Source organism: Chlorocebus sabaeus, chromosome 9 (genome assembly GCF_047675955.1).
Source record: "Chlorocebus sabaeus isolate Y175 chromosome 9, mChlSab1.0.hap1, whole genome shotgun sequence".
NCBI classification, from domain to species: domain Eukaryota; kingdom Metazoa; phylum Chordata; class Mammalia; order Primates; family Cercopithecidae; genus Chlorocebus; species Chlorocebus sabaeus.
In genome coordinates this window covers 13,223,561-13,237,177 of record NC_132912.1, presented here as the reverse complement: position 1 = coordinate 13,237,177, position 13,617 = coordinate 13,223,561, and the positions used below count along the sequence as shown (strand labels likewise).

At 42.4% G+C, this 13,617-nt stretch overlaps 1 pseudogene; it reads left to right on the top strand.

Annotated features, from left to right (window-relative positions):
• The first annotated feature begins 3,465 nt into the window (after positions 1–3,465).
• LOC103238142 (large ribosomal subunit protein uL18-like) lies at positions 3,466–12,797 on the top strand (annotated as a pseudogene).
• Positions 12,798–13,617: the final 820 nt, after the last annotated feature.

Genomic DNA, 13,617 nt, shown 5'->3' with positions numbered 1-13,617 from the left:
ACTGTGTCCTGCTGCAAAAGAAAATGGATTCTTACTGCACTGACGCAAACAACTATCTGGCCATAAATTAAGAATACTCACAACTAGTTTTCAAATTCTGGAGAAACCAGGCAGAGAGACAGAGACAAATATGCTCCAAATTTTGTTCACAGGAGTATACCTTACTCAATTATTAAAGGCTGTAAATAGCTCAAAATAAGTTTGCTTGACTCTGAAAAACAAAACAAGGATCAGCAATATTTCAAGCAAAAGTCAAAAAATTACTTCAGTTTTGTATTAGGTAGGCCATTCAGTTAACTCTTGTTTTGCTTGATATTCATAAACATTTCAGCTTTTCATGAGTTCTGTATGTTCTTCCTTTATTCCAATGTCACAATCTCCAAAGTTATCAGAAACCTGCATTTCAGAGCACCTGTCAAAGTTCTATAACTGATTATAAACCATCTTTTGAAGAGGAGCAAAAGAAGACAATTGTCTGTAAATAACAAAATGTCCAGGGTAGTTATAGTCAGAAACATGATTGACAAATAAATTTGGTTATCTCCATGGTTTACAATAACTTAACATAATAACCTTAATTATGATTGATAGCATATACTCAGACATTAGAATTTTAGACATCTCATACAGTTTTGGAACATATATTAATATAATTCTCTAAAATCTAACCTTAAGATTAAACATCATTTTGGCAATCCTGTGTACTGAAACATGTCAAATAATCCTGTTCACCTCTCTTTTGGATACTCCAGAGGCCCTCTGTATCATCCCAAAGGCCAGGCATCAGGAAAGATAATTTTGAAACTGAAGTTTGATTTTGGGAAGTCTGTTATGTGTTAGAGATTTAAAACACCTGATGTTATCAAATACAATTCCAGATTGCCATAAATTATTTATTTTGCCAAAATGATGACTGAAATTTTAAAAAAGCAAAAAACCTTGTATAACCTTTTACAAATTTTGCTAAAGAGCACATTAATGCCTTAAGAGTACCTTGTTGGCCAGGCGCAGTGGCTCATGCCTGTAATCCCAGCACTTTGGGAGGCTGAGGCAGGCAGATCATGAGGTCAGGAGATCAAGACCATCCTGGCTAACACAGTGAAACCCCATCTCTACTAAAAAATACAAAAAAATTAGCCGGGCATGGTGGCAGGCACCTATAATCCCAGCTACTCAGGAGGCTGAGGCAGGAGAATGGTGTGAACCCAGGAGGTGGAGCTTGCAGTGAGCAGAGACAGTGCCACTGCATTCCGGCCTGGGCAACAGAGCAAGACTCTGTCTCAGAAAAAAAAAAAAAAAAAAAACAAAAACAAAAAGTACCTTGTTGTGCTTTTATTTCAATGCTCAATTTACAGAAGACTATATAATAATCATTTGAATTTGGTTAATATGTTCACACATGGAATTTCTTTTGCAAAATTAATTTTTTTTTGAGACGGAGTTTCGCTCTTTGTTGCCCAGGCTGGAGTGCAATGGTGCGATCTCGGGTCACCGCAACCTCTGCCTCCCAGGTTCAAGTGATTCTCCTGCCTCAGCCTCCCGAGTAGCTGGGATTACAGGCATGCACCACCACGCCCTGCTAATTTTGTATTTTTAGTAGAGACAGGGTTTCTCCATGTTGGTCCAGGCTGGTCTTGAACTCCTGACCTCAGGTGATCTGCCTGCTCAGCTTCCCAAAGTGCTGGGATTACAGGCATGACCCACTGCACCTGGCCAAGATTAATTTTTATACTCCTTTCGTCATTTGATTAAACCTTCAGCTTTACCTTATCCAATTCAAAACAATCCTTCAAGCCTAGGAAATAATTTACATTTCTATGCCTTCTTATAATCTTTTGCTAAAAACACATCTTACTGTTCTTACACACCTCACATGTAAATCAATTTGCAGTAGTTTCAATTACATGTTATAATGGTAACTCCCAGCAATTTTAAACTTTTATGTAGAACCTAGTAACTTGTTATAATTATGTACAAGTTGCAGCGAAGGTTTGAGTCCTTCCAGCATAATTAAGGGTGTGGTTAATTCCATATGTCTCTAGGCCTTACCACTTGTGAAGCAGGCAAGTCAAACAGTTCTCAGAAACCAAAAAGGTAGTTTATAACCTTAAAACATTAAGGAAACCTAGTATCTGACTTGCGTTAATTTAGATCACCTATTTACATTTTGATGACAACTGCATTTTACCAATAATCTTTAAGGCTGCTTTTATTTGTCAAGGATTAAAGTCATGGGAACTGAAACGTACCACAGCTTTTATCTTCCCTTTTAAAAAACATTTGATTCAAGCTCTTATCCTTTTTTAAGTCAATTAATTAGAGCTTTTTTATAGACATCACACATGACACATATATAACTACACAGGCAGAAGAAAATACAATAGTCGTGAGATTTTTCATCTGCCAATCTCCTAATTGGATTATTGGCCTCTGCGTGGTGCCCTTTAAGAGACAGGGCTAGAAAAACATGCAGCTTTTAAGGCCTAATAAAACGGGCATGACTGGGAGGCAAGAACAGATTTTGAGAGGGATCTATCTGCATTTAATTCCTGGGGTTCCATGAGAAAAACAGGTTTCTTCCCAAAACGGGGTTAGTGGCACCTTGTCTGTTTTTCCCAAGGAGTCCTATGACCCCAGGAGTTATCTTAGGGCCTCTCATGCATACGTTAAGAGTGACAAGGCAAAATGGAGAAAAATAATCCAGTCTACTGAGAAAATGCCCTTTCCAGCCAAGAGATCCAAGAAAAAAACAAAACAAAACATAAAGACCTTTTAAAAATACTTGTAACTTGGATATCCACTTTTAATTAAGCTGAGTGCTCTTTGAGAAAAACCTTTTAACTCCCTTATTACCCAACTAGCCGCACCAAGCGGCCAATATTTCTGGCTTTCAAACTGTACTAAAGGTGACCTCCCCGGTGCTCAGAGAAAAGAAGATAAAAGGTGGTTTGTGGAGGGGAAGAGAATCAGCAACAGGTCGTGCAGATATCAAACCAGAAAGGACTTATTCCCTGAGACAGGATTGAACCCGGCCGCCATTGTAAAATGGTGGAGGCTAAGACAAAGCATTGCCACGTGGTTACAGGTCATGTCCCCCAAAACAAGATGGAGGCCTGCAGCAAGGTTTGCTACTCACCATACAGAAAGTCATGCAAAGCCCACCAGACTGGCTACAGCTAAAGACCAACCTCACAAATCCTTTTTCATAATTAAAACTTTACAGTGAATATACACAGTGATCCTTATTCCTGGACTAGTAAAATGTCTTCAAAAAGAAAAGAAAAACCCCTCTTGCTTAAAAGTTAAATGCTGACAGGCTAGATAGAGAAAGGAAAAAAATGTTTAAAATGCAGGGTTGGAAAGATGCCTGGGGAAAGTACCTCTTATTCTTATACAAATGGGTTCCTCCAACAGGGAGAGAAGCTTAATTGCTGTCCGCCATTGGGCACCCTTGGGCCATGGGCCATGGGCCATGCGCCCCAGCTCTGGCTGGGAGGGAAGTGGGAACCCACCATTCGCCAGTCTATCTCGCAGGTGCCTAAAGCCATTGAGGTGAGGTGGTGCGCAGTTTTCTCTATCCTCAGAAGAAGTTCAAGGACAAAAAGGCTTAGAAGCGAAAGGGAAAAAAGATTTTTTGGTTCACATCTTACCCACCCTTCCTCAAGCTCGTCTAGGAGCCAAAATGTTGCAGAATTTTGCTCCTTAGTTCAGCTAAAACTGGGCTCTAGCTTGTGAGAAGACCAGGAGAATTATATGCAAACACATTGAAGGGTGGGCTGAGCAGGGTTTTATTGGGCGAAAAGGGGGGAAAAAAATACTCAGCAAAGTGAGATGGCATCCTGCTAACAAGCCCCTCATCTCACAGATTGAATCCCAGGCCACCACACGGGAACTGAAGAGCCAGGTTCCTCCCCCTGCCTGTGGCTCCACCCCGTTCCCCCATTGCACATGTGGGCAGACTCAGACAAGGCCCTGGGCAGGTTCCCTCTTCTGCACAAAAGCGTCTGATGTAAACACTTGTGGGGTGGGTCAGAGGTTCTCTGAGGACACTTTTTTTATCTGCCTAGGCATTTGGCTAGGTATACAAATACTATGGACTTTGCGATTTACCTTAATTCCAGTGATCTCACAACACTGGTGCCCAAAAACTAAACACAAAAGAATATTACAAACTGTTACAAGTTTGAGCTTAATTATAAAATCTGTGGAGAGGTGTGGTGTGTAATTCAGATTATTCCAATGAATCAGTCAAAAAATATCTACTAAAACATACCCTGGTAAACTAGTGGCTCTCACGTTCGTGGGCTATAAATAATCACCTAATTAGCTGAGTGTGGTGGTACACACCTGTGGTCCCAGCTACTCAGAGCCTGAGGTAGGAAAATCACCTGAGCCTGGAAGGGCGAGGCTGCAGTGGGCCAAGATCGTACCATTGCACTCCAGTCTGGGCGACAGGAATGAGACTCTTTCTCAAAAACAAACAAACAAAAATCACGTAGGGTGCTTGTTAAGCTGCAAATTCCTAGGCTCAACTCCAGACATTCTAATGAAAGGAACTGGGGATGGAGCCCGGGATTTTGCATCTTAATCATTTCAGAAGATTCAGATGCAGAAGATTCAAAGACCTCTTTTAAAGAAACATTACCCTAAGCAAGAGCAGAGATGGTCAATCGCAGAGGTCTTCCAACTCACTTCCCATTCATTCATTCATTCTTTCCTGAACTTATTAATTCAACAAGCATTTATAGTGCCCTATCATTGTACACAGTGATGTGGACTCGGTAATGTAAAGAGACTTGGTTCCTGCCTGGAGGGAACTTATATCTAATGGCTGATATACACACACACACACACACACACACACACACATATATATATGCCATTGATGTATGATTGACAGCACCAAGTGGTAAGTATTGAATATGTCCATACATGCCAAAGAGAATGTTGCAGGGATTTAGAAGGAAGTTGTGTCAACGTGGGTTCAAGTGGACAGGAATGGAGGAGCTATTCTGTGGAGGGGGTGGGACATTGCCTGGGCCCTGACTGATGAGGAACGAGCAGGATATCGAAGAGACGGAAACAGCATTAGCTTCATATCATAATTATTAAGCAAGAATGTTTTTAATATCCGTAAGCCTATACTAAAGATAGCAGAGTGGCCAAGCATGCCCAGGATTAAAACTATAATCTCATTAACTACCTTCAGAGGAGAAATAAAGCAGTGAGACGTTCCTGAATCAGCAACATCATCTCCTTGTTTTTTCAATATTCTGATGCCAATTGGACCATTTTTATGCTAATAAGTTGATAAATAGTAGGATGTTTTGACGTGACATGTTTATATAGTATTCTGTTTTTCTCCTAGGTCCATATGTATTTCATCCAGCTACTTCCAAAAAGTTAAAACGCTGACCATAAGATCCATGTAGGGTATAAACAATTAGCACTCTAGCAAGATTCAGACTGTTTGAAACCAAGAGAGGCAGATTAATCTAATTAAAAATTACTTCTTATTTAAGAAAGAGATCTGTATTCATTAAGACTTCTCCTTAGACATACTATTTTTAGCTATATTTTACCAATCATATTACATGTGTGAAAAATAAATCTGGGAAATCTTGGGGCTCCAAAATCACTAAGCTAAAGGGTAAAGTCAAACTGGGAACTGCTTAGGGAAAACCGGCTTCCCACTCTATTCAAAGTCATCCCTCTGCTCACTGAGATAAATGCATGTGTGATTGCCTCCCTTGGAAGAGCTGATCAGAAATTCAAAAGGATGTAACCATTTGTCTCTCATCTACCTGTGGCCTAGAAGCCCCCTCCCTGCTTGAGTTGTCCACCTTTCAGGACAGAACCAGTGTACATCTTACATATATTGATTGCTATCTCATGGCTCCCTAAAATGTATAAAACCAAGTTGTGCCCCAACCACCTTGGGTACATGTCGTCAGGACCTCTGGAGGCTGTGTCACAGACGCATGTCCTCAAGCCTGGCCAAACAAACTTTCTAAATTAACTGAAACCTGGCTCATATTTTCAGGGTTCACACATGAAAGAAATTTTATGTAATTTATTTCATGAAGACCAATTTCTAGCTGCCCAGCCACTGTTACATTTCATGTGTTAATCTGTCAAACAGGTGTAATAACCCCTGCCTCAGAGAGGCGTTTGAGGATGAAATGAGAGGACAGTTGTGATTGAGTTTTAAAACCCATGCTGGCCAGGTGCGGTGACTCACGCCTGTAATCCCAGCAGTTTGGGAGGCTGAGGCAGGTGGATTATGAGGTCAGGAGATCGAGACCAACCTGACCAACATGGTAAAACCCGGCCTCTACTAAAAATACAAAAATTATCTGGGTGTGGTGGTGCACACCTGTAGTCCCAGCTACTTGGGAGGCTGAGGCAGGAGGATTGCTTGAATCAGGGAGGCAGAGGTTGCGGTGAGCCGAGATAGCACCACTGCACTCCAGCCTGGTGACAGAGCGAGACAACGTCTTAAGAAAACAAACAACCCCAAAACCAAAACCCACACTAAGAATGAGTGTAAGTTATGAGTTTTCCAGCCATTCTAAAGTCTTCCTCAGGATAAAAAGCAGGATCACAGAGAGCTAGAACAAATAATTCTACCTCCTCACAGAACTTGTAAGATATTATATTAACAAGGAAGCCTTCCCAGCCCTCCTTGCTAATGTCTTACAAAGCAAGCAAGCCAAAATACTGAAGCAGTTGTATCCCAGAGTTTTCATGAGTTTGTAGAGAGGTGGTACATCTGGTGGCACAGACTCTGGTGCTGGGCGATTGGGTTTTTAATCTTAGATCCATTCCTTACTATTTACGTGGCTTTGAAGGTACTGAACCTCGATGTGCCTCAGTTTTCTTATCTGTGAAGTAAATACAAAAAGATGGTTGTGACTCAATGAATCCATAAACATCTCCACACATAAAGCATTTCTATCTGTCCCTAGAGAAGGTTGTGTTAGCTGTTGTCATGAGCTCTCATGTTTAGGAAGGTACACAAGGGCATGACAGTTTCAGTTTCACGGAGTGTCTAGAAAGACTGGAGATGTATTGATACACACATAAAAATCAAATAGAGGATGAAAAGTTAACAAGACACTGTGCCTAGAACAATTATTTATATAGTAACCACCCAAGGGGTTCACCTTGCCCGCTGCCTAGACAGAGCTGATTCATCAAGACAGGGGAATTGCAATAGAGAAAGAGTAATTCAAACAGAGCCAGCTGTGTGGGAGACCAGAGTTTTGTTATTACTCAAATCAATCTCCCCGAGCATTCGGGGAGCAGAGTTTTGAAAGATAACTTGGTGGGTAGGGGGGTAAGCCAGTGAGCCAGGAGTGCAGACTGGTCAGAGATGAAATCGCGGTGAGTCAGCTGTCTTCTTGCATTGAGTCAGTTCCTGGGTGGGGGCCATAAGAGCAGATGAGCCAGTTTATTGATCTGGGTGGTGCCAGCTGATCCATCAAGTGCAGGGTCTGCAAAATGTCTCAAGCACTGATCTTAGGAGCAGTTGAGGGAGGGTCAGAATCTTGTAGCCTCCAGCTGCATGACTCCTAAACCGTCATTTCTAATCTTGTGGCTAATGTTGGTCCTACAAAGGCAATCTAGTCCCCACGCAAGAAGGAAAGGGCTTGGGAAAGGGCTGTTACCCTCTTTACTTAAACTATAAACTAAGTTTCTCCCAAAGTTAGTTCAGCCTACCCCCAGGAATGAATAAGGACAGCTGGGAGGTTAGAAGCAGGATGGAGTCAGTTAAGTTAGATCTCTTTCACTGTCTCAGTCATAATTTTCCAAAGGCGGTTTCAATATCATCCCTTGTAACAGAAAACATTTAAGACTGTTTGTAAGAATGCATATATAAAATAGTGTGGTACAGATTTAATATATGAGAATAGTAGAAGTAGGAACATTAAGGAGGACTGGAGAAGAATCCAGTACAAAAAAAGCACCCCATGGCGTCTTTTGTACATACAATGGGCGGGCCACATGGTTGACTGTCAATTTTCTAGCAACCATTGCAAAAGGGAAACTTGGTCAGTCAGTCACAAGATAAAAGCAGGCCAATTGTTCAGGAGAAGCACAATTATTCCTTGTATTAAGACTGAGGACTAAGCTCTGATTTTTTCTTATCTTGTCCCAGTTCTTATCTAAGGGGTCTGGGGAGTCATGCCTTACAAGCCATAAATTCTCATCAGATGGGTTTTTATTTAACCCTACATATTGCAACTTACTTTCTGAATCTGGCATAACATTACGTGGCAAAGAAGAAAATCAAAATAGTTTACCCCAAAACATGTTTCTTTGCCATATTTTGAAATGGCCCTGCAAAGCTGTCCTTTCTGGGGGGGAAAATTTACATCTCTAAAGAATCTCTATTAACATAGCTATATCTTTTTCTTCCAGGCCCTCCCAATCCTGAGATCAACTGAGAGTCTAGTACCTTCTAAAGGTCTGAATAGGAAACAGGTGTCATCTATTGTCTCTAAGGGCAGGCAGCCACTATGAGACTTCGAAAGAACCTCAGTCTCCACAGTCTTTTATCTGAACCTGAATATTTCCTTTCTATTGATCCTAGGTCTTTAGACAAACTCAACCAATCGGCAGCCAGAAAATATTTACATTTATCTATAGCCTGGAAGCCCTCATCCCCATTCCTTTCGAATTGTCCCGCCTTTTTCCACCAAACTGATGTATTTCTCAAATGTATTTAATTGATGTCTCATGCCTCCCTAGAATGTACAAAACCAAGCTGTGCGCTGACCACCTTGGGCACATATTCCCAGGACCTCCTGAGGGCTGTGTCATGGGCCATGGTCATTCATATTTGGCTCAGAATAAACATCTTCAAATATTCTACAGAGTTGGACTGTTTTCGTCCACAAGACCAGAGGGGATGCTCCCAGCCATTGTCTTTGAGATGAGGCTGAGTCATGTCATAAACAACATCTCTGATATCTTTCCAGCAGATGAACCAGTGTTTTACAGAACCGCTTCCCATACCATTAGGGGGATCATCACCGAAGCCCATTCCAGTAACAGCAGTTCTGTGAGGAGGTGGAATTATGTGTTCCAGCTCTCTGCGATTCTGCTTTGTATCCTCAGGAAGATTTTAGAATGGCTGGAAAATCCATAGTTTATACTCATTCCTAGTTGTTTGGGTTTTACAACACAATCACAACTGTCCTCTCTTTTCATCCTCAAAAACCTCTCTGAGACAGGGATTATTAAAACTGTTTTATAGATTTATAAACTGAATCCAAGCATGGTTCGACAGCTGGAAAATTATGGAACAAGGATTTGAACCTGCTAATTCCCAATCTAATCTTGGGCCATGCCTTTATTACCAAACCTCTTACAGCCCTCTCTTCCTTGAATTTTTTCACTCCATTAAAATCTGATTTTTATATCTACACCTCTGTTGAGATTGCTATCCTAAAACTCACAAATGATATTTTTATTGTCAAACCCAGTAACCCCTTTTTTCAGCCTTTGAAAACAAAATTTGAATGCTAGGTGTGTTGGCTCACACCTGTAATCCCAGCACTTTGGGAGGCCGAGGAGGGTGGACTGCTTGAGACCAAGATTTAGAACCAGCCTGGGCACATAGCAAGACCCCTGTCTCTACAAAAAATTTAAAAATTAGCCAGGTTTGGTGATGTGCACCTGTAGACCCAGCTACTTGGGAGGCTGAGGCAGGAGGATTGCTTGAGCCCAGGAGTTCAGGGCTGCAGTGAAGCATAATTGCATCAGTGCACTCCAGCTTGGGCAACAGAGTGAGACCCTGTCTGTTATTTACAAAGACACTCTTTGGCATTCTGTTTTCCTTTGGCCTTGGGGACTCTTGTTACTCCTGATATCCCTCCCACCTTTCTGATGACTTCTGCTCCTCGGCCTTTATGAGCAACTCCTCTCCAGCCCACATCCCAAATGCTGGCGCTCCCTGAGGGTCCATCTTTGGTCCTCTCGTCTTCTTACTCTATGCATTTTTCCCAAGACAGCCAATCCCCTTTCATGAATTCAGACGCCATCTTGACAGCACAAATTCCCAGACACGCACAGCAAGGTCACATCTTCCATGAGGTTGAGTTCCAAGGTCTGAGGCCGAGGTAAAAATAGCATTTTCTCACTCTGAGATTTGTTCACTGTTTTTTGTTTTGTTTCAGCTGATGCAACAGCTGCCTCAGATTTGGAGCCATTATGTAGAAAAACAATGTTTTTTGTTTTTGTTTTTGAGACGGAGTCTCACTCTGTTGCCAGGCTGGAGTGCAGTGGCACAGTCTCGGCTCACTGCAGCCTGACTCCCTGGTTCAAGTGATTCTCCTTCCTCAGCCTCCCGAGTAGCTGGGATTACAGGCATGCACCACCATGTCTGGCTAATTTTTGTATTTTTAGTAGAGATGGGGTTTCACCATGTTGGCCAGGATGGTGTCAATCTCCTGACCTCATGATCTGCCTGCCTCGGCCTCCCAAAGTGCTGGCATTACAAGCATGAGCCACCGTGCCCAGCCAAAACAATGTTTGTTTTAAAGGTTGGAATTTTACTCAGAGAGTTCACAATGCAAGAATGTACAAGAGAAATGAGGCCATTGGAGGAACAGCAGATTCACACCTCCCATTTCGTGGTCAGTTTAGACCACATAGCCATGAAGTGAAATGGCAGAAAAAAAAAAAATTCAGTAATTTTTCCTTTCTCTCTATGATTTATTTAGGAGCAAGCCCACACAGTGAATTTGTGTGTTAACGATGACTCTCTTCATCTCCACCCCATCTCTCACTGTCTACCTACTAGGCCTTTCCCGTTTGGTTGTCCTGCAAGATTTCAAATTCAACATGTCTAGTATTTAATTTATTGTCTTTACCTCCCATCCCAGTTTTAATTAGATGTAGCAAGATGTTCACTCAGTATTGTTGCTGTAACAAAGATACTCCCACATTTTAATGGCTTAACCAATAAAAACTTATTTCTCATCTCATATCCAAAGTAGGTGTTCTAGGGCAGAAGGTAGGGGGTGAAATTGGGGCATGAGAGGTCTGCTCTGCAAAGTCGTTCAAAGGTCCAGACTGAGGACTGCTGTCTTCAATAGGCGGCTTCCAGGATTGCCTTGGCATCATCCAGACAGGAGAAGGGAACAGAAAAGAGGGTGCAGAAGGGCATATCTAAATTTTAGCATCACCCTTATGAAATGTACATATGCCAGCAATAAGTCTACAGTATGGGAGGGAGCATAACACCAAACTTTGGTGGACAGTTTGTCTGCCACACTGCCTTCCTCCCTGTTTCTCATCTGTTCTTCCATCAGTATTTCCTGTGTGTGTGTTTTTTTCTGTAAAATGGGCCAATAGTAGTACTCTCCACAGGAGTTGTGATGAAAATTGAGACAGGCTATGTGAAGCAGTTAGAATACACCTGAGTCATATGAATGCACCAGAGTGTATGAATGCTAACGGTTATTCATTAGCTGTGGGACTTCCTCAGCCACCCAGCTGTGCCAAGCTAGAAACGCTCTTCTCTCATCATCCACCTCCAATCAACAAGTCCTGCTTGTTCATTTAAAAATGCCTACATCTTTACTTTTCTTTAAGTGCAAGTCATAGGCCTGCAGGTCTCTGTCGAGCCACAGACACAGGTCTCTGATCCACAGGAGGGGGTGTGCTCAAGTTGTGAAGAACAAGGCCGACTTTAAGAGATACCAAGTGAAATTTAGAAGACGACGGAGGGTAAAACGGATTACTACGCCTGGAAACGCTTGGTGATACAGGATAAAAATAAATACAGCACACCCAAATACAGGATGATAGTTCGTGTAACAAACAGAGATATCATTTGTCAGATCGCTTTTGCCTGTATCGAGGGGGATATGATAGTCTGCACAGCATATGCACACGAACTGCCAAACTGCAGTGTGAAGGTTGGCCTGACAAATGACACTGCAGCGTCTTGTCCTGGCCTGCTGCTGGCCCGCCGGCTTCTCATGGACAAGATCTATGAAGGCCAAGTGGAGGTGACTGGCGATGGATACAATGTGGAAAGCATTGATGGTCGGCCAGGTGCCTTTACCTGCTATTTGGATGCAGGCCTTGGCAGAACTACCACTGGCAATAAAGCTTTTGGCGCCCTGAAGGGAGCTGTGGATGGAGGCTTGTCTGTCCCTCACAATACCAAACGATTCCCTGGTTATGATTCTGAAAACAAGGAAGTTAATGCTGAAGTACACCAGAAGTACATCAGGGGCTAGAATGTCGCAGATTACATGTGCTACTTAATGGAGAAGGATGAAGATACTTATAAGAAACAGTTCTTTCAATACATAAAGAACAATGTAACTCCAGACATGATGGAGGAGACATACACGAAAGCTTATGCCGCTGTATGAGAGAATCCAGTCTATGAAAAGAAGCCCCAAAAAGAAGGTGTTTAAATTTTTTTTGAGACGGAGTTTCGCACTGTCACCCAGGCTGGAGTGCAATGGCGCGATCTCGGCTCACTGCAACCTCCGCCTCCCTGTGTTCAAGTGATTTTCCTACCTCAGCCTCCTGAGTAGCTGGGATTTACAGGCGCCCGTTACCACGCCCAGCTAATTTTTTGTATTTTTAGTAGAGAAGGGGTTTCCCTGTATTGGCCAGGCTGGTCTCAAAATCCTGACCCTGTGATCTGCCTGCCTCGACCTTCCAAAGTTCTGGAATTACAGACGTGAGCCACCACGCTCGGTCAAACCAAACAATTTTCTATGAGGATTTTTCAGATACAGACAATAAACTTATTGACAGAAAAAAAAAAAAAAGCGAGTAATAGATATTTCTGATGTGGAACTTACATGGATTTAGATTTTTTTTTTTTAAGAAAACAAAACAAGAAACACTCCTTGAGGGATCCGATGTGTTTATATGGCTTCAATTGCCATCTTGAAAATGGTCACATATGGCTATGGAACTGGATTGGAGCTCCCAGCTGGAAGGAATCATGAAAAGTCCTGTCCCCTCATTATTTTTAAAATTTTATTATTATTTTTAAGACAAGGTCTCTCTCTGTTACCCAAGCTGGAATACAGTGGCACCACCATAGCTCATGGCAACCTCAACTCCTGGGCTCAAGCAATCCTCCTGCCTCAGCCTCCTGAGTAGCTGGGATTACAGGTACGTGCCACCACACCTGGCTATTTAAAAAAAATTTTTTTATAGAGATGGGGTCCTGCTATTGTTGCCCAGGCTGGTCTCAAACTCCTGGACTCAAGCAATCCTCCCGCCTTGGCTCTCCAAAGTGCTGGGATTACAGGCAAGAGCTACTGTGCTGGGCCTGTCCCCTCATTTTAGAACTAAGGAAACTGCAGCCCAGATAATGGCAAAGTGGGGCCTAGGACCCAGTCTTGCCTTCCATGATACTCAGCTGCCTTAATTAATTAACTCCACAGAAGGCCAAAACCAACCATACAACTCCTCTCCCTTCCTCCTCACAATTTTTGTTTGGTGTCTGTTAAATAGAAGTGGCTGCTGCACGAATTTCATCTAATCTGTGGTTACCAAACCAATGAAAATTCTAGAGTACTAAGTTCTGATTCTTCTAACCTGGTTACTCTGACCCCAAGCCCAACCATAGTC